This window comes from Pagrus major, chromosome 3, assembly GCF_040436345.1.
Source record: "Pagrus major chromosome 3, Pma_NU_1.0".
NCBI lineage: Eukaryota > Metazoa > Chordata > Actinopteri > Spariformes > Sparidae > Pagrus > Pagrus major.
In genome coordinates, this window is record NC_133217.1 from 1,298,520 (window position 1) to 1,323,969 (window position 25,450).

Here is a 25,450-nt window from a genome sequence, read left to right on the forward strand (position 1 = left end):
CTTCCTTCTCTCTCGTTTACACACATGTGAAGCTGGAAATACAGTCGCCAATTCTATTCTTCTTCTCTCCGCACGCCCTCCCGACCAAACCGAACCTACTACCCACCCACACACACACAGACACACACACACACATTTACACACACGTACACCAGATGGGTCCTAATCTCCTGTTGCCATAAACAAACACAAACCGTTCGAAGAAGCAGACAGAGGGACCACTGTGTGTCGGTGTAACTTCTTGTCATCTAACATCCTGTTAATTCCTGCGACGCCGTCAAACAAAACTCCTCCGAGTTCCCCACCACCACCACCACCACACACACACACACACACAGGCTTTGGACAGAGACGAGCAGAAAATGCTAATGCAGCACAGATGTAGGGGTGATCGGAGTCCTCCACTCGATATAATCTAAGTGTCAGATATGAGTCAGTTGGGTCAGCGCTTGACACAATGGAGGATCCCCCAGAAACAGAGTAGCTGACTGGAAAACCAGCGTTTGCTCAGCCTTTACCGGTTTGATGTGTCAGTCATGCTTTCTGGAAACCGGCTGTCGTCCTGGTAGCTGCTAGCTCGCTCCAACAGTTTGGTCTCCACGACTATACAGCCTGGAAACCAGGCAGCCAAACCCCCCCGACCATCGCCAAGTTAGCATCTGTTCCACTAGCGTCTGCAACTGAATGGGTTTCCTCATCAGCTTCTTTAACTGGTCTCTGTGTAAAACCTGAAACATGTTCAAGAGGCTTCACTCCATATTCTTACACAAACTTTCCTGATTTCACAACTGCAGCCCCAAGGAAGCTCTGATAGCGGCTAATGCTAAAGGCTAATGTTCACAACTAGCTCGCTCCAACAGTTTGGCCTCCACAGCATGGCTCAGCAATAAAACGAAGCAAGAAGCATCAAGATGCATTTCTTTATACAATCCAGTGTTGTAGGACGACAATTAAATGAACCTTGAACCTCAAAACGAGATAAAAACTTCGCAGAGCTCCTTTTTAATCAGCGAAATGAATTATTTTATGGTCATATTGATGTTTCTGTAGAAGCAACAGCTGTGCAGCTACTTTCTCATTGTTTTGTGGACTATTCTGTCATATTTTCACCTCCAGTGGGAGACATCACGGCTGCCAACACAGACTTTTCAAATTTCAACATTTCTTTCTTCTTAGTTGTTCGTAACTCAATCTCTCAAAAATGACGTGACTGAGAGCAGATTCTGTTACTAACTGCTGACAAAAAACAAAGACAAAGCAGCTCTCTGTCAAGCTGGAAGAAGGAAATGTTTACCACTTCAAATATACTGTTATACTTTGATTAAAGGTCCCATATTGTCAGATGTCCGTGTCTCTTCTGATTATAAATGAGGTCTAGGTGCTTTAAAATAACAAACAAAAGGCCTACAAACGAGCTGAGCTGAAACAAGTGTTGGACTAAATTCTTGTTTCCAACCAAAATATAAAAACGAAGATTAACAATGAAATTTGAACCAGCAAACGTTGATTGTTTTACTTAATAATAAATGACTAAATTGATTTCCAACATCGTCTACCACGTGTTGATCTACAAATCTTTTTCTGTCCCTGAACGATGGCAACCAGAAATCTAGAGCGACGTCCGGCGCACACTTTGTCTTAAAGCGTCTTGCTCAAACACACTTCGGCAGCTCACACTCTCCTACAGCCTGCTCACCAAAACAATAATCGTCTGTGAACCCACTGCTAATCGTCCTGCCCTGCTGTCACCACGAGGCTGAATCGAACCCGCCGACCTGTGAGCGAGGGTTTGGAAGATATCAAAGTTTCTGTATGTGCACCTCGGCTCCGCTGCGACTCCTCACGCCCCCCCAGGGAAGAATTACTTGGAGAGAATCAAGATGTTGTTACAGAGAAAACAGGCTCTGGCCTCTCAGAGAAGATTAACAAGTGTAATGCTGTGCAGATGTAGGCTCGGTGCAACTCCCACTCTCTGCTCGCTGCTCTGGAAAACTCTGGAAGCCTGAGAGTAACATTTACAAACACTAATAAATCATCTAGGTGGTTCAGATTCTCTGACATCATATTGTTCATCGCACGTCAGGCAGAGAATCAGAGCACTTTAGTGAGCCTCATCTATTTCTGCTTCTAGTTTACTACATTTCCCAGAATACCTCTCATCAAACACAGCGACCAGTGCTGAAACACTTCATTTGAGGATATCATTTCTTCCCGCAGCAAAATTGATTTTGGAAGTCAGCTGTTAAACTCAGTGACTTCAATGTTTCCTGACGACAAGCGATTATATCTGTCTGATAATTGATGGTTCATCAGTCGATCAGTTCATCAGCTTCACACAGCGAACCTTCATCCCAATGTTGTCAATGTACGTTTCTTTTCTTGAGGTTCAATTTTATGTTTTGACAACATTGTGGTTTAGTTGGTTACTCACAAAAAACATTTGGTTGGGATCATGTTTTGGCTAAAAATCCCTGGTTCCGTCATCACAAACACAGCTGGAGATATCCAGCGCTTTCATAGTTACAAATGTTGAAACAAATACGACTAGAAAGTCCGTATCTGCAGCCCTCCGCCTGGATTTTCTTATTTTCTCACTTTGTTGCTGCTCGGGACGCTTTACCAACCCAACATGTGGCTATTTGACGTCCTGGGAATGAGACTCAACAATCAACTATCTTTGTGGTGCGTTCAGGAACAGCTGGGACAAATCCTACTGACTCTACCTTTAACTTTAATAGTCTTTGAATTATATTAATATGACGTGAGCTTCAGTTAGCTTTGACCACAAATGTCCTTCAGATAGAGTACATTTCAGAGCCTGTACTCTATTACTTCTACTGGAGTAAAGAAGCTGAATCAGTATTTCTACTTTTACCAGAGTCTGTTTTTACACAAGTATCTGAACTTCTCCTGGAGGAGACAATGTGAGGACTTCTGCTACCTCTGAATAGGTCGTTGCTTTTGGCCAATCGTTAAGTTTCAGCTGTGAAGAAAGAAGTTTGGACGTTCCTGATCTAGACAGAAACACCTAATGTTTAATATTCCTGATATGTTTTTCTGCCATTAATGAATCCGACATCGCATCGACTGTGTTGCATATTGTTTGAAATGTTCAATATCAGTGCTGAGTTTCTGTACCAAAATTTAAAAAACACCACTTTTTTTTTCTCCAATATGAATATGTAAATACATTTTCTTCTACAATTTTCACTTAATAAAACAGGCCAAGGTTCTGACATGTTAAATGTCATCTAAACACAGGCGGCAGTGCAAAAATATTTGAATAAAATCATCTAAAACTGACAAACACTTGATGTAAATTAGGAGACATGTATTAAACATTCATGTCAGCTTTAGGTGGAGGTTCGGTGCCCAGCAGGACACATCGAATCCGTTTGGCCGATTACCCACAGCAAGAATAAACATACGTCAAACTGCTGAAAGGACCCAAACATGTGAAGCTCGCTGCCAACAGTTGTGTAACAGAGTTCAGGGTGGATTTCTGCTTCAGGCGTACACACAAATACTCGGTCCAGGTCCGGCTGTTTCTGTTGTTTCGACCCTTGAGGAGGATTTTTGTGGAAAAAGATTCATGCAGCACTAATGCAAAATAGACTCTCAGAAAATTGAGCTCACAAAGGGGGAATCAACAAGGATAATACTGTACAGATGGAGCTGAGGTCCGAGTCCTCCACCGTGCGAGCTGCGGGGGGGTCGAGATCAGCGTCGAGTCTAACGAGCATCCGATGTTCATGTGAATATTATACAGCAGAAACATACGTACTGACATCGCCCTGAAAACTGGCATCAGAAGAGAAGTATTGTACTCATAAACAACAGACAAGATGAATCAAGTTAGCGCTGCTCTGATACGAGACAGATTTCATGGCTGCTCTGCCATTTTTTTTTTGTCTCTTTCTCTCTGTTACACCACCTCCGTCATCGGGGAATTGTTTGGAAAATCCTGCACTACAAATGGATTGTTGAAGCGTTCAGTTTAAATGAGAGAGTCGCCCTGCTCCTCCCCATCCTCTCTCTCCCATCCTCGACATCCTCAACCCTTCTCCGTCTCCAGTCCCTCAGCGGGACATATCAGGTTACAGAAAGACAAATTTAACCGTCCTGAAAAGAGACCTTTTGTGGACAGACCTCGCTTGGAGTCAAAATTCAGCAACACAAAGGCAGAATTCTGCACAAACCAAATGTCTAGAGAGACCGAAAACTGTACAGGCGTGCTATTGTTTCGTATCATGTTTATCATGTTCACCATCTTAGCTGAGCTCCAGCTCAGGCTGAAGGGAATGTCCTCATTTTTTCGAAGGTATTCAGTCATAAACAGAGAGAAAAGTCAGGGATTCATCGTCTGGGGACCACAAAGGTCTGTATCAGATTGTAAGATTTTAGTCTGGACTGACCGGCAGAAGCTGCCCTCTGTGAAGCCAAACAAACCTGCCAGAGCTGCCACCATGCAAAGATTCACACGAGACACCCGTCAGTACGACACGGTGACGATGAACAAGGTTTAACTTTATGCAAAGATCCTGAGATTGGGTCGCGACAACCTGGCAACAGTAACTACTACAACGAGAGCTAAAGTCCGTTCAGGTGGACCACCGTGGGACCTTTTATCAGAAAACCTTTGAATGTTAGTGAATGAAGAGAGATGATGTATTGATCCTGTTTGATTGTGTCATGAATCACACAGATGATGTTTGTCAGTCTGTCATCAAACTAATGAAACATCAGACTGTGAAAACACGTCATTATAAAGACGACACAGCCAACAGTGTCGTTAGTGACGTCGTCTACTGACTGAAACATTGTAGAGCTGCTCCTGTATATCAGCAGCTCACAGAACCGAACCAGAACCAGAACCAGCTCTCCTTTCACAGAACTGCAGTGTCAATATGAGCAGATTTATTGTGATTTTCATCTTTTTTACGACCTCTTCTGAGCCCAGTTGGCTCCATGTTGGTGTTGGTGACGAGTGTTGAGCGAGACGATGGTATTTTAGTTTATTTCTGCTACTTTCTTGACTTGAAAACATCTTTTTAATTGACAAACATCACATGTGAGTACAGTTTTTTTTCCCAAAATGAGGTCCCATGAGGTCCAACAGAAGGGATGTGACTTTGGCTCTGCTTTTTTTTTGCTTCTCTTCCATGTTGGTGGTGGCGTTTCTATCCGATCCGTAAAGACACGCCTTCTGGGTGCGTTGAACACAACGCTGTGTATATAAAACAAAACTGTGTGGAAACCAGACGTCACCAGTTGGGAGATGACAGGAAATGTGGGAAGGAAAAGAGTTGTACTCAAACATGCGGACGCTGCGATTAGTGGTCAGCGCCTTAAACCCCGTCGGCCACCAGGGCACCCAAAATTATTATTGTTTTAACTGCAGAGAAAGTGAACATGCTGTTTGAGTGTGCAGGATAAAGCTCCAACAACATCCTTGACAACATTTTGGTACATTTTGGCAGCCGGGCAGTGAAAGGACAGCATTCAGAGGAATTTTGGTGATAAAATCAACCTGAAACTGTCAAAAGATTGAGAGTTACCTGTTATGTCCTGCAGTTCTCGGTAAAAACGATGTGATATGGTGAGATTCATCTTGGCTCTTCGCTGATTTAACACCAACGGAGCTGGAAGGTTTTGTCATATTCGATCATGTTCTTGCCTTGTTTTTTTTTTTGGTGTTTACAGAAACACCTTCATGTTAGCGGTGTCAGAGTGGGTCACGTGTCACAGCAGCGTACACATTTAAAAAAAAAAACATGTGTGAAGATATGTTTAGGTGTTAACCACGCTGACTGACTGAGGGAAAAAAAAGAAACCTTGGTGTGGTAACTGGGTTATGAATAAAAACAGATTTTAATGCGGCTCAGGTGTAGTGAGAGTGTTTGGTTTCACAGAGCTGAGATCATATTTCTGCTGTTCAGAGGTGGTACGCTGCGAGACTTCACTGATATCAAACAGTACTCCCAGTGAAGGCCAATTGGAGATAGACTGCTGGGAAATTTCTAAAATTACTATTCCAAATTTACAAGGTGGAGCGCTGCCACTGTTAGACAGTTTAGGGAGAGCCGCGGTGCGTAAACCGTTTTAGTTCGTCTCCTGCTGTGATGCAATCTGTTACGAGCATCAGTCAAATCACCCTCTCTGTTAGAGGATAAGAAAACACAGCCGTCAGCCAAGTCGGTAAACTCGGTAAACATTATGGAGGATTCCCCAACCTGCATTTACACTGCAGACCGAGCTGCAGAGTTTTCTGCTTCCTCAGAGGGAGTCGGCAGCAGCTGGGCAGCTTTTAGAGAATACCTACAGGTATTTAATGTCGAGGTTTAAGGATTTAAAATGAACACAATCATCTGAACACGCTCATTAGAGATTTTATTTTCAGCATGTAATTTGAGGCTTCTTGTCTCTTTATGCCCACTCTGATTAATCCTGAACACTGTTATAAGCACAATCTGCTTCCTGTGAGCTTTACTGAACACAGATGGGCTTTATGTCCCCAAATATTTAATTTCCTGGTGTTCTTTTTCTTTTTTTTTTTTCCTGTTCTGCTCGTTTATGGTTTAATAACAACTGCAGGAGAGAGCAGAAATGTCTTCAGACTAGACGGGTGACAAATTAAAGAAAAATCTTCAATAACGGAGCGAAGAAACATAAAGATACAGGACGTCACTGAACGGTTTGATGAGTATGAAAATCATGTCAATCTCTTCCAATCAACCCAACTGGGGCGATATATTAAACCGCCTTCTCCACCGCCTTCATCAAAACACCAATTTATGAAATGTTTTACAGTACGTTAGAGTCCCTACTCCTTCTCAAACCTAAACCACTGAATAGATCGATTGCCAGTGACTCCCAAAATGTCTTATAATGAAACAACCATGGTTGTACGCTTGCAGTTTGGTTAGGTGCAGGAAAAGATTGTGGTACTTTGCAGTTAGCAGTATAAAGAGCGACATCAAGAGGAGGTTGGGGGTGATGGTTGGGTCAGACAAGCCCAGAACGTAAAAACGTAGTAAAGTTACATAAGTAGCGTAGTAATTTTAACCCCGAACGATGATGTTTTATCAAACCTATCCAAGGAGTTTCACTGCCAAAGGTGTCGGCCACCTGGTGCTAGTACGCTGCAGCGGTCGTGTCGTTTGGAGAATTACAGGACATTTTCAGGTATGAAGATGTGTCGAATGTCCAGCTCTGGACTTTATTTCCTGTCATCTCTTTTAAATCCCTTTAAAAAAATACTTTCCACTTTATCTGCCCAAGTTCGCCACATCAAGGAAACTAAACATGCCTTAAAGTGGAGTTAGTGATTTAGTATCGCACTTGTATAAAGATGAAGACACTAGAAGACATGTTTTTAAAAAGATTGTTCAAAACTTGTGCAGCATAGGGAAAGAAATATCCCAAATTTAGTCCCTTGAATGGGTCAAGCTCCATAAATATCCTACATTTCCCATAATGCAGCACAATGCCATCTTTTTTTTTTTAGACCTTCCCTTTCCTAGCCTGACTCGCCAGATGGTTTGTTACACAGAACGATCCGGAAACAGGCACTTCAAAAAAAATACCTGGCAGCTGATTGGAAGATCCATCTGTCCGTCATTGTCAATCACAGGTTAACTTTAACCAATCAGAGCAACAGGAGGAGAGTGCCACCACCAGCAGGGAACATCTTTTCCAACGACAAATAGCCTCGCGAGGTAACAATGATGACATCACAATGACATCATCAGGGTCCCAGAAGACATTAAAATGCTCCTTGTGTCGAGTTAAACGATGTATGTATGAAATAAACAGTATCGTAGAATATAATATACAGTATAACATGCTATAAAATCAGTGGCGTGCCCCTTCAATAATACAGATTTACCTTTTTGTTAACCTAACCATTATTTTAAAAAATCACAGATATCGTGTACATAAATGCAGTTAAAAGCAGTCTGTTTCTTTTTCTTGTTGAGTTCCTTATGTCTCCCACACGTCTGAAACCAAACCTTCAGAGACTCACTGCCAAACTTCTGTCTCCTCATTTTCTAAAAAATCATTCATCCAATTTCAAACCAAAATTTCAGCCACAGGCTCGTGTGACTTCAGACAAATGCATCTACAAATCGAACGCTTTGTCGATCATTAGCGGCGGGGCCGTACGAGGGTCATCCGGCTGCTTTCTTCTGCCGCAATTAGCTTGTTTCCCCGTCTGCATTTTGAACGCAGCAGCCACATTTTCTTCAACTGTAATTGGATTAGTTACCTTTAAAATCTCCATTTCTTCCGTCACTTACGCCTTTAAAAACATGCAAAATCTGCACCTTCCTAACCCCCTCCACCACCCTCCCCCCTAAAAAATATATAAATAAATAAAAAATCAATTTGAGATTTTTTTATTTTATTTTTGAGGAATATCTCTTGAGTGGCACTTAGCAAAATTGAACAAATGTGTGGGTGGGTGGGTGGGAGATTGGGGGAGAGCTGTGAGGCGGATCTACCTTCTAGTCTAAAACAGTCTAACACTCATTACTCTGAAAAACACTTGACTTCAACATGGCCTCAATTATGTGCTGCTGGATAAACTCCAGTGTTACTGAGCTGCTTTCGCCGAACGGAGGGGTGCCGGTGTTAAAAATCCCCCCAAAAAACTGTCTGGAAAGCGAAGTGCTTCACTGCGGCTTAAATCCTGACCTCCTCATCTTTTATGGACGGGGTTCTTAAGTGTCTCCGAGCCAGAGAGAGACCCACGAGGAGTTGCTTTAAACCGTCGGAGACCACAAGTTGATTAAAGTTTTAAAAAACCTGCAGATTTTCAGATTCATGACTTTCATGGTGAAGCTTCACGAACCTCTATGAAGAGTTCATGTCACTCTGGTGGGAGTGAAATCTGTTTGATTCATTTGACTTTTAGGAAATAAAACTTGTTTATCTCTAAATTAACTCAGTAAACATTAGGCAGGTTTCCATCCAACTGTTTCTTGGCACATTTTCAAATTAGTGTATGAAAGGTCCAATTTCTGAGAAGGTTGATTTTTTTGAGTCTCATTCCCGACTCGTCACATACTGACGCTTTAGGATGGCGGCCAACACAACTAACAATCCCAAAGTGTCAGTCAAAAATCAACTTTCTTATAAATTGGACCTTTAAAAAGCCTCAGTGGAAACAGCAAACCCCCCCAAAGATCTCAAAATACGGCAAAAACGTTTCTACACTTGGCTGAGGTGTTAAAAGTTGGTGTGTGGATAAAAACATCAGATGTGTGTGTGAGTGATGAGACTTTAACCTTCCTCACATCAATACACAAAACTAAGAGAAAGATGGTTTGTTGCACAGAACGATCTGGAAAGGCACCCTTAGAAACTGTTTGGAAAAAGGGCGGACACTTTCAAAAAAATACCTGGCAGTTGATTGGACAAACCATCTGTCTATCACCGTCTATCAACCAATCAGATCAACAGCAGGAGAGCACCACTGTACCACCAGTGGATCCAGTCGAGAGGAGAGAGAAACCACGTTTTCCACCACAGAACGTCTTCTTAAAAATGCCTAGTTCTGTCTCCACAAACACGGCTGGAAAGAGCCTGACTTCCCGTGAAAAATATTCGCTTTTGGTCGCCATAAGCACGGTTTGAAATGTCCCATGGTATTGTTGAAAACACCTGGTTCTGTCACCACAAACACAGATGGAGATGGTCGACTTCCTGCAAAATATGTCTGCTTTTGGTCGCCACAAACACAACTGGAAATGTCCTGAGGTTTCATTAAAAACACCTGGTTCTGTCACCACAAACACGGCTGGAAATGTCCCAATGTGTTGTTAAAAACAGCCGGTTCTGTCTCCACAAACACAGCTGGAAATGTCCCAATGTGTTGTTAAAAACAGCCGGTTCTGTCACCACAAACACGGCTGGAAATGTCCCAATGTGTTGTTAAAAACAGCTGGTTCTGTTTCCACAAACACAGCTGGAAATGTCCCAAGGTTTCATTAAAAACACCTGGTTCTGTCTCCACAAACACAGCTGGAGATGTCTCTACTTCCTGCAAGAAATGTCTGCTTTTGGTCGCCACAAACATGGTTGGAAATGTCCCAATGTCTCGTTAAAAACAGCCGGTTCTGTCACCACAAACACGGCTTGAAAGGTCCTAAGGTCTCCTCAAAAATATGTGTTGCTGTCACGCTTACAAATGCCGAAAACCGCAGCCCCGAACTGCGGTCACCCGTTTGGCAGCCTTGTCGTTGGTAATGTGAACGTATTTTGCACAAATGTAGATATGGCCTATGACACGTACAAACTTGGACGCATGTTGTGATAAAAGTCTTCGGTGTTGTTCTTTGCTCTTCTTACACACTCTCCAGTTCTGATGTAACGCTGGTCGTCAAATCTAAACCACGCCTGCAGCTGCCAGTACTTCCTCTGATGGTTCGATGCCCGTGTGCATTAATTCACATTTTCTTTTCTCAAACTATGGCTGAAGATTCACTCAGCTGCTGCAGCTCAGTTGATCTGATTTACATACATTTGTTGTTTTGATGCTCGCCTGGAGAACAATAGAGCTCCAAATAAACTGTTTCCTGCTGCTGAAGACACTTTTGAAACTGAAAGTGAGCATTCAGCCCACAAGGAGGAGGCTAAAGAGGAAGAAGGCTAGATTATTTTGTGTTGCTGTAAACAGATTATATCATTGCTTACTATAACAGGCCTCTGGGTGATGGGTTTTGAAGTATTTACATAACCCATCGCACAGAAACCAACGTTAGCGGAGAGAGGCTGAGCAACCAACACACACTGGAGCACTTTAACGACCGGAGAGCGATGAGTGTGCTCGTATTAGAAGTGATTATTGATTATTTACACCTTACAGTGTGACGTCTGTGTCGTTAACAAAGACACTGTGAGAGTGTTCACCTCTAATCCTGTACTCGTGTCAGGGAGCGTCACATCTCCACTACAAAAGAGTTAAAAATGACTCTAATACCGTGTTGACACACCAACTTTAAAAGAAGTTGAATCAACACTGTTGCGGAGCCATATACACTTTGAATGTGTTGAAAGTCACTCTGATAGTGTTAATTTGTAGACATTTTTGCAAAAAGAAGAACAACAGGGGGGATTTTGGATCAGCACACAGACTTTGGATGACACATTTCTCGACTCAGAACACCCACAAACACTTCACAGCCGAGGGAAGGAAGGAAAAAAAAAAAAAAAGACAACGTAAAAGTTAAAAAACTTAAGACCTCGAGAGGAAGAGCTGAAATCACACACAACCGACAAGCAAAACAAGTGAATCACAATGAGTCTGCTGCTACAACCAGGCGCCGGCGCAGGTGTGTTCAACACAGCAGAGACACACAAAGAAAGAGAAAGTGTGGCAGCAGCAGCAGCAGCAGCGAGGCTTCATACTACAGCTCTGCAACAATCTGCCAGGCCACACTGACTGCCCACACACACACACACACACACACACACACACACCTCCTCCACAGGTGTGTATCTGTGTGTGTGTGGATTTTGAGGGGTGAGTCACTCTCTCTCCCACGTAGTCGATACCTCCACCAGCGGTTGTGGAGATCCCACCAGCCCCCGTACAGTAACCGCTCCTCACACACACACACACACACACACACACACACACACACACACACACACACACACACACACACACACACACACACACACACACACACACACACACACACACACACACACACACACACACACACGCACACACGCACACACACACACACTCCCACCGCCGCAGCCGCGCAGATTTAAGACTGAAGCAGCAGCATTTGGCGCTAACAGATGGCGATTTTATTAACAACAGTATGATCAGAGAGTGACACAACATTAGGGCATCGCATTAATCGTGCAGCCTTTGTTTTCCCACAATTAATAACGAGACGCAGCAATACTCAAACATTTAGGTCTACTGATGTTGAAATGTTTGATTTTTCCACATAATTAAGAATGAAAGCATCGTTCAGTGGCCATACATGCAGGTGATAAAGAGACATATCTGCAAAGAAAACATCCGTATCTTCTCCTACAACCCACTCAACTTCTAAATCAGGTTTCAAAGACCTGAGGGGTCGTGAAACTCTCCTGCCGATGAAAAACCCTCCAAATCGTCAGGTGCAGAGATGTTCCTGCAACCTCCTGCAAGCCGTTTGGTGGAAGCTCTGACATCAATCCTGCAGCCTTTGTTTTCCACAATTAATAATAAGTATTGACGTGCAGTTTGAGCGTTTAATTAAGACTGATAACATCATTCAGCAGCCACACATGCAGTGACGTATCTCAGGTGATTAAGCCACAAATCTGCAAAAATCTAAGCTTCCTTGGAGAGGAGAAAACAGCCTCATCTTCTCTTACAACCCACTCATATTTAAGATGAAACATTCGCTTTTTTAATCAGGTTTCAAAGACCTGAGGGGTCATGAAATCTCTCCGACTGCGCAGGTACGAAGAGGAGAAACCCTCCAAATGATCAGGTGCAGAGTCGTTCCTGCAACCATCAGCATTCTGCCGTTTGTTGGTAGCTTTCATTCGAGGTGTTTCGCAGCACCTTCGATGCAAATATTTTTAGCAGGATGACCCCTGTGCAAACTGCCCCCCATCACCTTGGCAGTGTTAGCACGACGCTCCACCCCTTGAGCTCCACAGAGCCCATTCAATAAAGCAGAAGGGCCGGGAAAATAAACCTTCCCGAGCACCCAGTGGGGCTGGCACCGGCCTGCAGGCTGGCTGCTGCCCAGGAAAACACTGAAAAAGCTGACTGGACCGCAGCCAAACTCTGGTAAATTTTGGCTCTGGATGGTCAGGTTTTCTGCACTAGCGAGCCCAGAGACTGGTGATTTGGTGCTGGAGCTGCAGTGGAAAGATCTTATAGCAAAGATGGTGAAAGTTTCAGACGGGTTCACAGATGCACACAAACAACATGAGTAGAATATTTCAACACGGTTTGGTTTTTAGTTGGTATTTACACAGCTTTTACACTCCAACAAGTCAGAAGTCATGTAACTATGTCACTGTGGCAGTGAGTTAAATATGAAAATATTCCTGAATGTTACCCAAAACCATCATGAGGCTTTTTATACTTCATTTGTTTTAAAGGGTTTTACAGAAAATCAGTGCAGAGCAGCAAGAAGAGACGGACTCAACTCAACAGATGCAAAAAATCATCATCCAACAGTGTTCAGCAGTAATCTCCATTAAACAGGCTGCAGCTGATACAAAGGTAACTCAATGACGTCTCTCACTCATTTACTCCATAACGTACGACAGAAGACGGAGGAGGCCCACATGTCTCGACGCAAATGTGGTATTTGTATCACGTAGAAGCGCCTGAACAATGTGAAAACAGACGCTTTGAAGACGAGACTGACCGATACGTCTTTTTAACTGGGACGTTACAGACACAGACGTACGTAAATCTGCTGCACAAACGAAAAAGTTAGAACAGCCTTTGTTGAAAATTAACTAATTTATTCTAGAAATATTCAATGTTGAGGAACTTTGTTTGAAATGAGTTTTAAAGGTTTTACAGAGAATCAACACGTGAACAGAGAAGCTACTGTAACACAAATAACATCCAAATCTACACGACAATGTCATCATCCAACGGCACACAGCTGTGATCTCCATTACATAGCGTATAGGTGCACCTGATATAAGGTAACTCAACCGGCAGCAAGTCATTCATTTACTCCAAAACAGATAGAAGACAGAGGAGGCCAACATTTCTGGGCGTGTGGAGGCGTAGAGTCATAAATGTGGTATTCATTTCCAGGGCGCCAGACCAGCTTTCTTCCTCCAGCACTGTTGCTCCCATACGGGAACATTTTTGGGAGCACCAGCACAAAATGTAAGAGCACCACATGCTCCGTAATACATTTGTATTTGTTTCCATCTTAACTGTATTACTGATTAATCTGTTCGTAATAAATCGAATGTGCTGTTTGTTCTTGTTTTCTGGTTTATCAGTTCAGTGTTGAAACTGCAGGCTGGATTCAAACAGCGACAAACACGATCACAGGAGCATATTTAGAAGTGGCACAGGTGCTCCTCGTTTAGTTTGAGTCCCACTGTCTCCAAAATGTGTTTGCAAAATGCATCTAGAAGGTCGCACTGGTCTCGAGCTCTCCGTCTGAAGGAACCACGCAGCAAACAAATCTACATTTCAGACCGCGACTGAGTCCACCGTCACTCGTCAGCTGTCTGTTTCTATCCTGGTCCAGATACAAATATTCTGCTCGGGACCTCCGTGACAGCTCCAGATGTGGTTAGCAAAACTTTTAACACAAACTGAGGAGGCTCTGCTGAAACACGCTTTGTTGAAAAGTTCCCCCAAATGTGTGTGTGTGTGTGTGTTGTCCCAAATTACACAATCGTCCGGCGTAGCAGCCGCCTCTGTGGCAGCTCCGACTACAAAGTGGGTTTTAGTTCAGTGCCGCGGGGGCACCAGAGGCTGCGGACGCTGCCATGTTTAAACTGTTAGTGCATGAACCTGCTGAACCGAGCACGTTGGATCCAGCTGAGGACGGCCAGCGCGCGCACACACACACGCGCAGACACACACACACACACACACACACACACACACACACACACTACCTGATTCAAAAACCATCTCAGCCTCTCCTCTCTCGTCTTCAGTCCTGGCTCTGACTGTATCTACAGTCTGAAGTACGGCCTCTCTTCCTGCTGCTCTTTTCTTCTCCTCAGGTATCAAATCACCTTCGTCTCTTATCTCCAGCTTTTCATTTTTGTTCTTTTTGCTGTCGGATCATTCAATACTTCACTTCCCCTCCTGCTCCGTCACACCAGCTCCAACACTCGCTCCATCTTGCACTTTTTAACTCGACAAAAGTCAGTCTGCAGAGAACTGGACCTCTGTTTTGAATCTCAGAAATGAAATGTCACGTCTTTCAAAGTGTCTCGCTGACTTTTTTGTCGGAGACACTTTTTTTTTTTTTTTTTCACAAAAAGGTGTCTTGGCCTTCTCTTACTCATCCCTCCAGGTGTGACTCTCTCACTCTCTCTCCATTTGTTCCCTCTGCAGTCACTTCTCTTCTCCTCTTCATCAGCAGCCTTCACAGCTCCATTACTACGAGCTCAAAACCCCAATTTCACATTTTTACGACCTGATATTTGTTTCTTTCGTTCTACCTTGAATTAAAATGCATGCAGATTGTAAAAAACTTGTATTTTAATTGAACAGAGAAAAACTCCAGATGCAAAATGAAAAATCAGACCTTCCACTGACAGGGCCTTGAGTTTTTTTTTGCAAATATTGTGTTTTCCTGCTCTTTTCCCACTTTCTGAACGACTGAAGGACGCCGGAGGGACAAAAGAGCCCCAAGATGTGAAGCTGGGTTTTCATTTTTAAATTTTCTTTTCCTGGTGGATAAGAAGAGGTTTCACCTGACACCGGTGGAAAAAAAACAGGACAAACACTTGTGGAGTCTCATTCAGTGAAGACGAGATGATGATGCTCTCCAACACGCTTTTTTGTGATGTTACGCACATTTTTACAGCTTTTATGTTCCTTTAATCGTGAAGAATCACTCAGGAACATATCAGCTGACATAAATATTGGAGAAAAGCTCCCAGTGCAGAATGAAAATTCATCCCAGGGCCTTAAAATTTGTGAAAATATTGTGTTTTTCCTGCTCTTTTCCCACTTTTCCGAGGGTCTGAACAACGCTGAAGGGACAAAAGAGCCCCCAAGATGTGACGCTGGGTTTGATTTCTCTTTAGCTTTCTCTTGCTGATGGACGAGGAGTGATTTCACTCGACACCGGTGTTTAACTTCATGTAAAAAACAAACAAACAACAAAAACCAGGCCCCTGTGGAGTCTGAGTCAGTGAAGACGAGATGATGATAGCTTTCCAACAAGCTCTTTGTGATTTGATGCACATATTTTCACAGCTTTTTGTGTCTTTAACCCTTTGAAAACGGACCTCCTGCAGGCAGCCGCCCAGTGTTGTTGACGTGATCCTGCTTAAATCGATATATATAATAAAAAACTTATATAGCTAGAGTTCATTCTGGTCTGGTCTTCCGCTTAATCACGTTGTATGTGGGTGATGACGTCGTCCAAGTGTTGGGTGAAACCACTTCTCGTCCATCAGGAAGAGAAAACTAAAGTAAAATCAAACACAGCGTCACATCTTTTGTCCCTTCAGCGTCCTTCAGTCGCTCAGAAAGTGGGAAAAGACGAGGACAAGCACAATATTTTGCTAAATTCAAGTCCCTGGCGTGGATTTACAGACATTTTGCGTAGGGAGCTTGTCTCCAACATTCATGTCAACTCATATTTATGTATAAAGCTGTGAAAATGTGTGCGTCAAATGACAAAAGGCACATTAAAAAAACTTCACATTCAAGAACACCATCTTGTCTTCGCTGACTGAGACGCCACAGGTGTTTGTCTTTTTGTTCACTGATGTCAGGTGAAACCACTTCTTGTCCATCAGGAGGAGAAAACTAAAGTAAAATCAAACGAAGCGTCACATGTTGGGGCTCTTTTGTCCCTCCAGCGTCCTTCAGTCGCTCAGAAAGTGGGAAAAACACAATTTTATACTGAATTTAAGGCCCTGGGAGGAATTTACTGTCAGTGGAAGGTCTGAATTTTCATTTTGCACTGAGAGCTTTTCTCCAATATTCATGTCATATGTCATATTCATGTATAAAAACCTCTTTCAGTGATTCTTTATGGTTAAAGAAACGCTGTGAAAATGTGTTCGTAAAATGACAGAAAGCTTCAAATATCATCTTGTCTTCAGTGACTGAGACTCCACAGGTGTTTTTCCTGTTTTTTAAACAGGAAGTTATCGAACGTTGTCGGGTGAAATCACTTCTTTTCCAATTTGGAGCGACAGCATTGTGTTTTTCTACCCATCACATACGTTGCAAAATGTGGTGTGCAAAGGTTTAATCATGAAGAATCACTGTACGTAAACATGAGGTGACATAAACATCTCTTCTTCTTCTTCTTCTTCTCCTCCACAGAGGATCTGTTTTCTCCTCCTGGATTTCCTCCTCTGAGCCGTCTCATCAGATCTTCCTCTGACTGACTCATCGCTCTGAACAAATCTCGGGGATTTACACCAGCTTGCTTTACAGTCGTCGCTCTTCACTACAGAATGTGGAGACTTTCTGACAGTTTGTTTTCTCCCACAGATGAAGAGATAAAGCGAACGACTACCTTCTATTTAATTTCTTTTCTCTCCACACCGACGTTAACCTGACAAAGTTTCAGATCTAACACACTTCAGGGATTACAACTTGTACTCGTGATGTGTTTTCACACTGAGCTCTTGGACGTTCTCCTGTTTACAGTTTGACATCAGTCTAGTAACACCTCACTTCCCTCGGTGTTCGTCCAAGCTGTTCAGGTCTCGCCTCAGTTTTGAGGGTCTACAAACTGTTTTGGCTAATTAATGCAGGCGCAGGATTCACGGTTAATTTCTAACGTTTTTTGGCTGCAGTTAAGTTAAAGTTGCAACACTCACAGCACGCACGGCAGTTAAGTATTAATTCACTTTATTTAACGATGAGAAATGAATCATTAAGGGCATCTCATTGGTAAGTGGTGGAGGGCTACAGCTAACAAACATTTTCTTTGTTGCTTTTATTGTTTTTTCTGTTGCTCATGGAAGCTAGAAATTAAATCTGCATCACAAAATCCAAGGAGTCGTCTTCAAATCACGTTTTTTTGTGTAAATTGTGACATTAAATGAGCTAAAACATTTTTTAAAATCAATTCTTTTTTTTATGTAACTAACTTCACACTGTGGTCTGCAGGTGATTGTGTTACCCGACAGCCTTTGGAGCATGGCATATATGGGTCAAGGTCCATTAACAGCAGTTTTCTTTTTATTTAGGAAACATTTCCACGTTTCTGAAGCCACAAAGAAATCCTCTGAGCAGGTGCTGGAGATCTTACAGGTGTAGGAGCAGCAAAAAAACACTACTGCTGCTGTTCACTGCACTCTGTTGCTGTCGTCTTTGGCTGTAGCGGCTAGCGGCTATTAGCAAGTAGCTCAGTTTAGCATGGAGCTTAGTGGTCCTATGAGAAGACTGGACACACTGCTGTGAACCAGGATCTTCTCGACCCCAATAAACACGATGGACAGCAGATTGAGACTGAAGCGCGACGGAGGTCAGTTTGAAGACAGAGAATAAAGTAAGGAGGCGATTTACAGCGGCTTGGACCAGGACTATGACTCCGAAAACGACGTGTAGAGCTGGAATATTTTCACATCTTACTCTGTGAACTGAGTTTTATTTGGACCGAACCAGAGGTGACTGTGGAGACAAACCTGGTGACTTTGATTCAGTTTATGTGTTTTACGATGAGTTAACGACGAGATTAAGCTCGTCTAAGTTCAGTAAAAGAGAGAAACTTGAATTCAGACGGTGTACAAGTTGTATTTTTTCTTTTTAGTAAGGAAAATAGATGTCAAAATATTTCCTGTCAGTACCTCTTGACTCCACCGGGCCCGTTGATAATGTTTCTGTTCTTCCTTTGTTCCACCATGAGTGTTTCAGTAGCGGAGGGATCTGCCTGATGTTGTTGAGTTGCACCGACTGTGTTTATTTCATCATTTCTCCTTGACTTATGAGCTTCTACTGTGGTTGAGTAGCCACATAGTTAAATCATTTCATTATTTTTTTAGTTTTAAGTGTTTTTATTGTTAATATTTTGGACTTTGTTGCACTACGACGCTCCACTGTCTGACTTGCTGTCAGGCTCGATCTGCTCAGTGCTGATTGGCGCGGCTGCGGTCGGATACTGAGGGTTAGATTAAGTAGTGAACGGGTGCTTTTACATCTCCCATCTCTGCAACACAGAACATAGACGTCTTCTTGTTTCTTCACACTCAGTTGGTGATGTTTGTTGTCCTGACCTTATTTTAGGGATTGCTCCTTTAAGAAACTATCACCAAACTACCAGATGAGCTACAGATTTACAAAAAACCTCCACATGTTCTTCATTTCAAGACCAACTAGCAGCAACTGCTGACACCAGAATGGTTCAGTTCTCTAAGGCTCTTGAGGCGCTGGGAGCTTCTTCTGGAGCACATTAAAGGTACGTTTATTAGTCAGGAAATAACATTATCTGACTAGAAAAAGCAACTGCAGATCCTCTACTGCCGTGACACTACAGTTAAAAATTCAATCTGGGTTGTTGACATGGACAAAACCTCGACAACAACGGCTCAGCAGTCCTGAAGCTCCACCATCCTGCAGAGCCGCCATTAAAACAAACACGACTCAAGACCTGCTGGCAAACGCTGAATGCCCGACTGGCATTTACCTGAATTTCAACAAAAGTTCAGCAAACCTTTAAATAAAACGTCACCTCTCAGCCCACCGTGTCCTGCAGGAGCTTTCAGACAAAATTTTCTTCCAGTGGTTAAAGGCTGAGTCGAGGTTGTGTAACCAGATTTAAAGTGCTTTCTTGTCCACAGACACAGTTTTGCACGTCATCGCTACGGAGACAAAACTTTCCATTATCCTGTGGAGCTACAACGAGCAGAAGACGGGCTGATAACGAAGAAAACAGGACGTGCTGATGTCCATATTTCAAAATAAAACCCCTCAACGAAACAACGTCTGGCTTCAAAATATGATAAAAGCAGCTACTTACTGCACTTCCTCAGAGGGGAGGGGCTTCACTTGAGGGGGGAGGGGTCTGCCTGAGGCTCCACCTCCTCCTCCAATCACGGTGCGTCCTCCTCGCTGTCTCTCTCCCTTCTGGATGATCGTCGGGCCAGCGGCACTCTGGGTAATCTCCTGTGGAATCTGAAAGCAGAGAGGGACGTCAGCGGAGGAGTGGGTGTGTGTGTGTGTGTGTGTGTGTGTGTGTGTGTGTGAAAGTGTGTGAGGGAAGACAAATCGGACCTGCTGCACATGTGTGTAGGTGTGACAGCGTGTGTGTGTGTGTGTGATGCAGCCGTGGAGGTGTTGATGATGATGATGTTGTGTGCGTGTGTGTGTGTGTGTGAACAGGGGGTGTTGGTGGGTGTGTTTGAATGTGCGTACATGAAGGAGTGGTAGAACCCAGTATGGGCCTTAAAAACTGCACCACAACTTGGCCAAAAAATAGGCAGTGGTTACCGTGGCAACATGTGCCAAAACGGAGAAGGGAGGAAGCGACAAAGAGAGAGAGAGAGAGAGAGAGAAACAAAGAGCGAGACAGACAGACAGACGGACGGACGGACGGAGCGACGGTGTCGTCCGTCACCTCGTCGAGCGACAAAGACACTCAGAAACTTCTAACAGCTTCAACTTTGACCCGTCTGATCATCACGTCGGCTGAAAGTCAGCCTCATGAAAATATTCCTTAATTACACTTCAGAAGCCTCCACCATTTTATTTGGGTGTGTGAGTTTTAGACGATATGGAGAAACTCAAAATTCATGTGACCAAAATTCATTAATGTCTGAGATCTGAACGACCCGGCGTGCGAGGACGCCGAGCGCAGACGATGACACGTAACCTCTAACTACACCTCACCTCTGCACTGTAGGGGCGGGGTGGTGTTCTGAATCTCTACATGAGCGCCGCTGCAGCCTCGCCTGGCTCACGGGTCCAGTGTGTCGGCTCTGACCCGTTAACATGGACGCCGTGATGAAGAGCAGGACGTTACGTTAGACTGCTCACAGACGCTGCGGGTCGGGCCGGCTACATTTAACTTCAGTGAGCAAAAGAGACGAAGGAAGAAGGGTGCTCGTCAAAAAGTCAAGCTCAGGAGGGCTTGTTACAGAGCGTAGCATCAGAACCAGAACATCATCAGAATCAGAACCAGAAACAGACACATGAGAGAGACAGAACAAAGTGTGTGACTCATGTGCAGTCCTTGGCTGTGTGTGTGTGTGTGTGTGTGTTTGTGCTCTTGACACCTCTGTATACACACTGTGCATTACTGTAGCTCTGTGCTCAGGTTTTTATTGCCTCTAATTAATTTTAAACTTTAACCTTTAACGCAAGACAATGTCTCACTTTAGAGGACACACACACACACACACACACACACACACACGCACACACACACACACACACACACGCGCACACAGTCAACCTTCACTACCAGCTGCATTCAGCAGTATTTTTCGCCGTGAGGTTCGCTGCTCGAACAAAACATTATTCATCTCATGAAGTAATATTTAAAAAAACTAAAGGAAAGTCAAGTGTTTTATTTTGAAAAGGTCAACAGTGTATCTGCTGTTAATGTGAAAACTTCCTGCAGCATCTGCTTCTTTCTTCTTCTGTGGTTTTGATGTGCCACCGAGAAAATTAACTCATTTTCTGCTCTCGAAATGGGACGCAGATACCGGCTGATGAAATGTAGTTTAGTTAAAATATGTTGAAATTAATTTAAATGAGTTCGTAATAAAATAAATCCGTCAGCAGAATATGTTTATATTCAGTTAACGTTTGCAAATCAGTTCATATAAATTTGATCCTAAGTCTCCACAGACTGTTGACTGATTGGGATTAAACTGTTTCCTCCAACAGCAAATGTGTTAAATTTAATCCAACAATAATTTAATTCTTATTTTAACAAGAGTTTATGACTCATCAGATCTCAATCTGCTCTCCATTCAATGTGAAACCAAGTAAAATAACTCTCAAAAATACAAAATTGACCTTTTTTTTCGAGGCAAAAATCAACATAGATAAAGGCTGCATTCCATTTAGCTCAGCCAGTCGCAGAGTTTGGTATTATTACACACGGGTTCAATAATATAATCTTAATCCTAAACTTACAGGAAGGCGCCAGTTTACTGTAAACACCCTGCATTATTGTCCCCGAGGGTTTACAGGTAAAGACCATCTCATAGGACCATCTTCGCACGGCGGCCATTTTCCTCTGATGTCACACTCAGGGAGGGAAGTGACTGTACTCCAGCAGATGTTTCAGGTATCTGTATCTGTACTGCACTTTATTTTTCTGACATCTGAACTTTCTCCTCCTCACATTTTCATACAGGCTCGTTACTTTAGTTTGATGCATTTGAGGTGAATTATGGATTACTGTTATTTGGCGTCATCGCACGTCGCCTTCCCAACATCACAAGACTGATTTCAGACGCAGCGAGACGAGACAAAGACGTAAAAGACGTAAACAGACAGAGAGGGAGGCTGGAGTGGGGAGAAAAGGCGTGTTAGTGTCTCGTATCTGCAGAGATTTTCTTATTTTCTCTCTTTGTTGCTGCTCGGGACGCTTTACCAACCCAACATGTGGCTGTTTGACGTCCTGAGAATGAGACTCAACTATCAACTATCTTTGTGGTGCGTTCAGGAACAGCTGGGACAAATCCTACTGATTCTACCTTTAACTTTAATAGTCTTTGAATTATATTAATATGACGTGAGCTTCAGTTAGCTTTGACCACAAATCCCCTTCAGAGGGAGACTTTTTACTCTGATACTCTGAGTACATGTCAGAGCCTGTACTCTATTACTTTTACCAGAGTTTGTTTTTACACAAGTTATTCTGGCAGAGGAGGATAACTGTTTTCCAGCAGTAAGAGTGACGTCAGAGGAAAGTGGCCGCCGTGTGAATGTGGTTTGTAGACGCTGTGACTAAACCAGAACCGGAGGAAATCCCCCGTCACTTTCACCACAGGAAACGGGCCAAATTACTCTTGATTTCACGTGTCTCTGCTCGGTTTATTTCCTGGATATCAAGCACTAAAACAGCAGCGTTTCAGTGTGACAGCGTTTTCCAGGATTCACTTCCTGTTTGAGCAGCTTCGACGGGAGTCAGTGACGAAGAAACACCTTCGATTCGTTTTTTAAATTGATGCAGTTTGCAGGTTGCGAAACACTGAGAAGCTCCTTTAAGAGGGAATCACCAGCAGTGTTTTCCCCAGGATGTGATGAGTGCGTGTGGTGTGTGTGTGGTGTGTTTGTGTGTGTGTGTGTGTGTGTGTGTGTAGGTTACTGAGGCTCTGTGAGTGAGTGGATGAGATCATCAGAGGATTTGCAGCACAGCGGGGCGAGAGACACAGAGAGACAGTGAGAGAGAGCGAGAGAGCGAGAGAACAACAGGTCTTTTCCAGAGAGTCTGGATCCCCCTCAGGACTGACCTCATCCTCCATCCATCACCAACCTGATACTAACCAGGACTCTGAGTGTGTGTGTGTGTGTGTGTGTGTGTGTGTGTGTGTGTGTGTGTGTGTAGTACTACTCTCTGTGCTCCCGAGCCTCAGAGGTGATCATCATCATCACTACGCAGCTATTACAGATAGAAACAGAGGATGTTTGTTCGTTACTGTACATCACTGACGCTGTGATCACACACATGGAAACCCCGTCGGTCTCTGCAGAGGTGCAACATGAACTCAGATCTGGTACTGACGTAAAAGCAGATATACAACAGTGTAGGCAGACTGTTTTACAAGAAGACGTCATACATTCAAGTTGTTATTTAAAGTTAAAGCTTCTACATCTCGCCCTGAAGTAAATAAGAGATCGGTTCATTATGAAGCTCGCTTTCACTTAAAATGAAGGTTGAATTACGGCAGGAAGGAAGTGCAGGAAGAGGCATCGCTGTCCCCGGTTAACGTAGCAGAAGTGCACACTCGCTGGTGGACGAGGCAAAGACGGTGAAGGTGAAGTAAAACAAGAGTGAACAGACGAGCGTTCACAACCGACTGACTCTTCACAGCACTGAGATCAGGGTTTCAAGGTCATAATGGGATTCTTAGGGTTGTTTTATGCTTTGGACTGTAGCCAGGCTGCTAACGCTGTCTTCAGTAAAACTACAAACTTCATGTGCTGTCGGGATGATCGGAAAAAAGTTTTTGCAACTGGGAAAATTCACACGAGTGCCCTCTCAAGTCGAAAGTCAGGGAAAGTTTTGGTACAGCAGTTTCTGAGTTGAGGTTCGTATGACGCTGAAACATGGCCGACAAAAAGGTCGATGGGAAGAAACTTACTTTTGTTCATTGCATCGCTCGCTTTGTTTTATTCTTGTTGCTCAAATACTAGGTTTTGAAGTTCACACTGTGTCTGAAGCTGATTCATTCACACTGGTTTTAGGGCCTAAAGACATGAAGACAGAAAGCAGCAAACGTCACTTTTTGGATGCAGATTGAGAATAAATCCACTGTAAGTACCAGCGTGTCCTCTCCCGTCTATACGTACTGGACTGTGTGCTCCAGGTCTTGCAGCCCTTTTGCATCATACGTGAGGTCCATCTGTCCTGCTCTCTGTCACGACACGCTGTATTAATATGTAAGTGGCGAAGTCACCGAGACAGACCTCCGTACGACCTGCACCTCCTCCAGCTTTAGATTAATGCGACGGGCGAAGGACGCGGCCTCTATCGATTTTCCCGTCCATACCGACGAGTCGCTTAAAATATATTTAGGCTGCGGCGCTCATCTGGATATTTTGCATATCTTAATTAGTGCTTACAAAACATGCAAATGAGCCAGTCGGCCCCTGATTAATTAGCTTTGTGGGTTTTCTTCTAAGTGGCGGTAGTGAGGGGGTGTCTGTCTGTCTGTGTGCCTGCCTGTCTGTCTGCCTCTTTTTGTCCTAACCTGAATTAAATCAATTAAAGAAGGGACCCTTGTTTACAGTGATAGTCAGCAGAACAGATCTGAAGCTGCACGTCTGGATGATGTAGACAAAAGTGGCTCCAACAAGGCAACATTTCCTCTGATTCCCTTTCTGGATTCTTGTGACGGTTACATTACAGCTCCACTTATTTAATATTTTTATATTAACAATGAATAAATCGACTCTGTGAAATGAAAAATCACCTAAAAAAATCACAGAGAATTCTGATGTGTTTTAGTCTATTTTTTTAGTTTTTTGCAGCACATTTCCAGCCCGGTCCAGCCTCCGTCTGTTTTCATCAGCGTACTCTATCTGTCCAGCACCAAACAGCAGGCGGACACAGTTAAAGACGAGCTGGTGAAGAAAGTCAAACATCAAGCAGCTTAAGAGCCAGATGTTTTTCTCTGAAAGGAGAGGGAATATTGGAGTTAAAGTTCACTGGTTTCCAGAATATTGGGAACTTCAGTTTCTAGGAAGCAACAGTGAGCCGGCTGGAGATGTGGGCACGTTGAGGCTCAACTTGGTGCTTTTACAGAATAAGTGAGTGTTTCTTTAAGTTACACAACCTTGTATCACAACTCACACCTGATATTTCACCACATTAAGACTCTGGAGATGGTAACACAGAATGACTGCTTCAGGGGGGAAGGCACTACAGGTGAACGGGGTAAAAAGGAGTTTTTGTATTACAAGTTTTCTGAAAATGTGTGTAACTTTACGCAGGAAATTCTCAGACAAGCTGCTCGATATTCGACAGATATCAGGCCGAAGGAATGAGACATCCATCTCAGTAACATATTTAGTATTTCATGATTAAACGGTGACAAGATGGCGATCGCTGATGCTCTTTCA

General features: G+C 43.5%; 1 protein-coding gene across 1 annotated transcript in view; it reads right to left on the minus strand.

Moving 5' to 3' along the window:
- Positions 1-25,450, minus strand: part of LOC140993515 (zinc fingers and homeoboxes protein 2-like) — a 122,207-nt gene that overhangs the window by 68,282 nt on the left and 28,475 nt on the right. Inside the window, exon 2 of the mRNA XM_073462974.1 lies at positions 19,671-19,825. The gene's annotated coding sequence lies outside the window, so the exon portion shown is untranslated. The remainder of the gene's footprint in view (positions 1-19,670; positions 19,826-25,450) is intronic.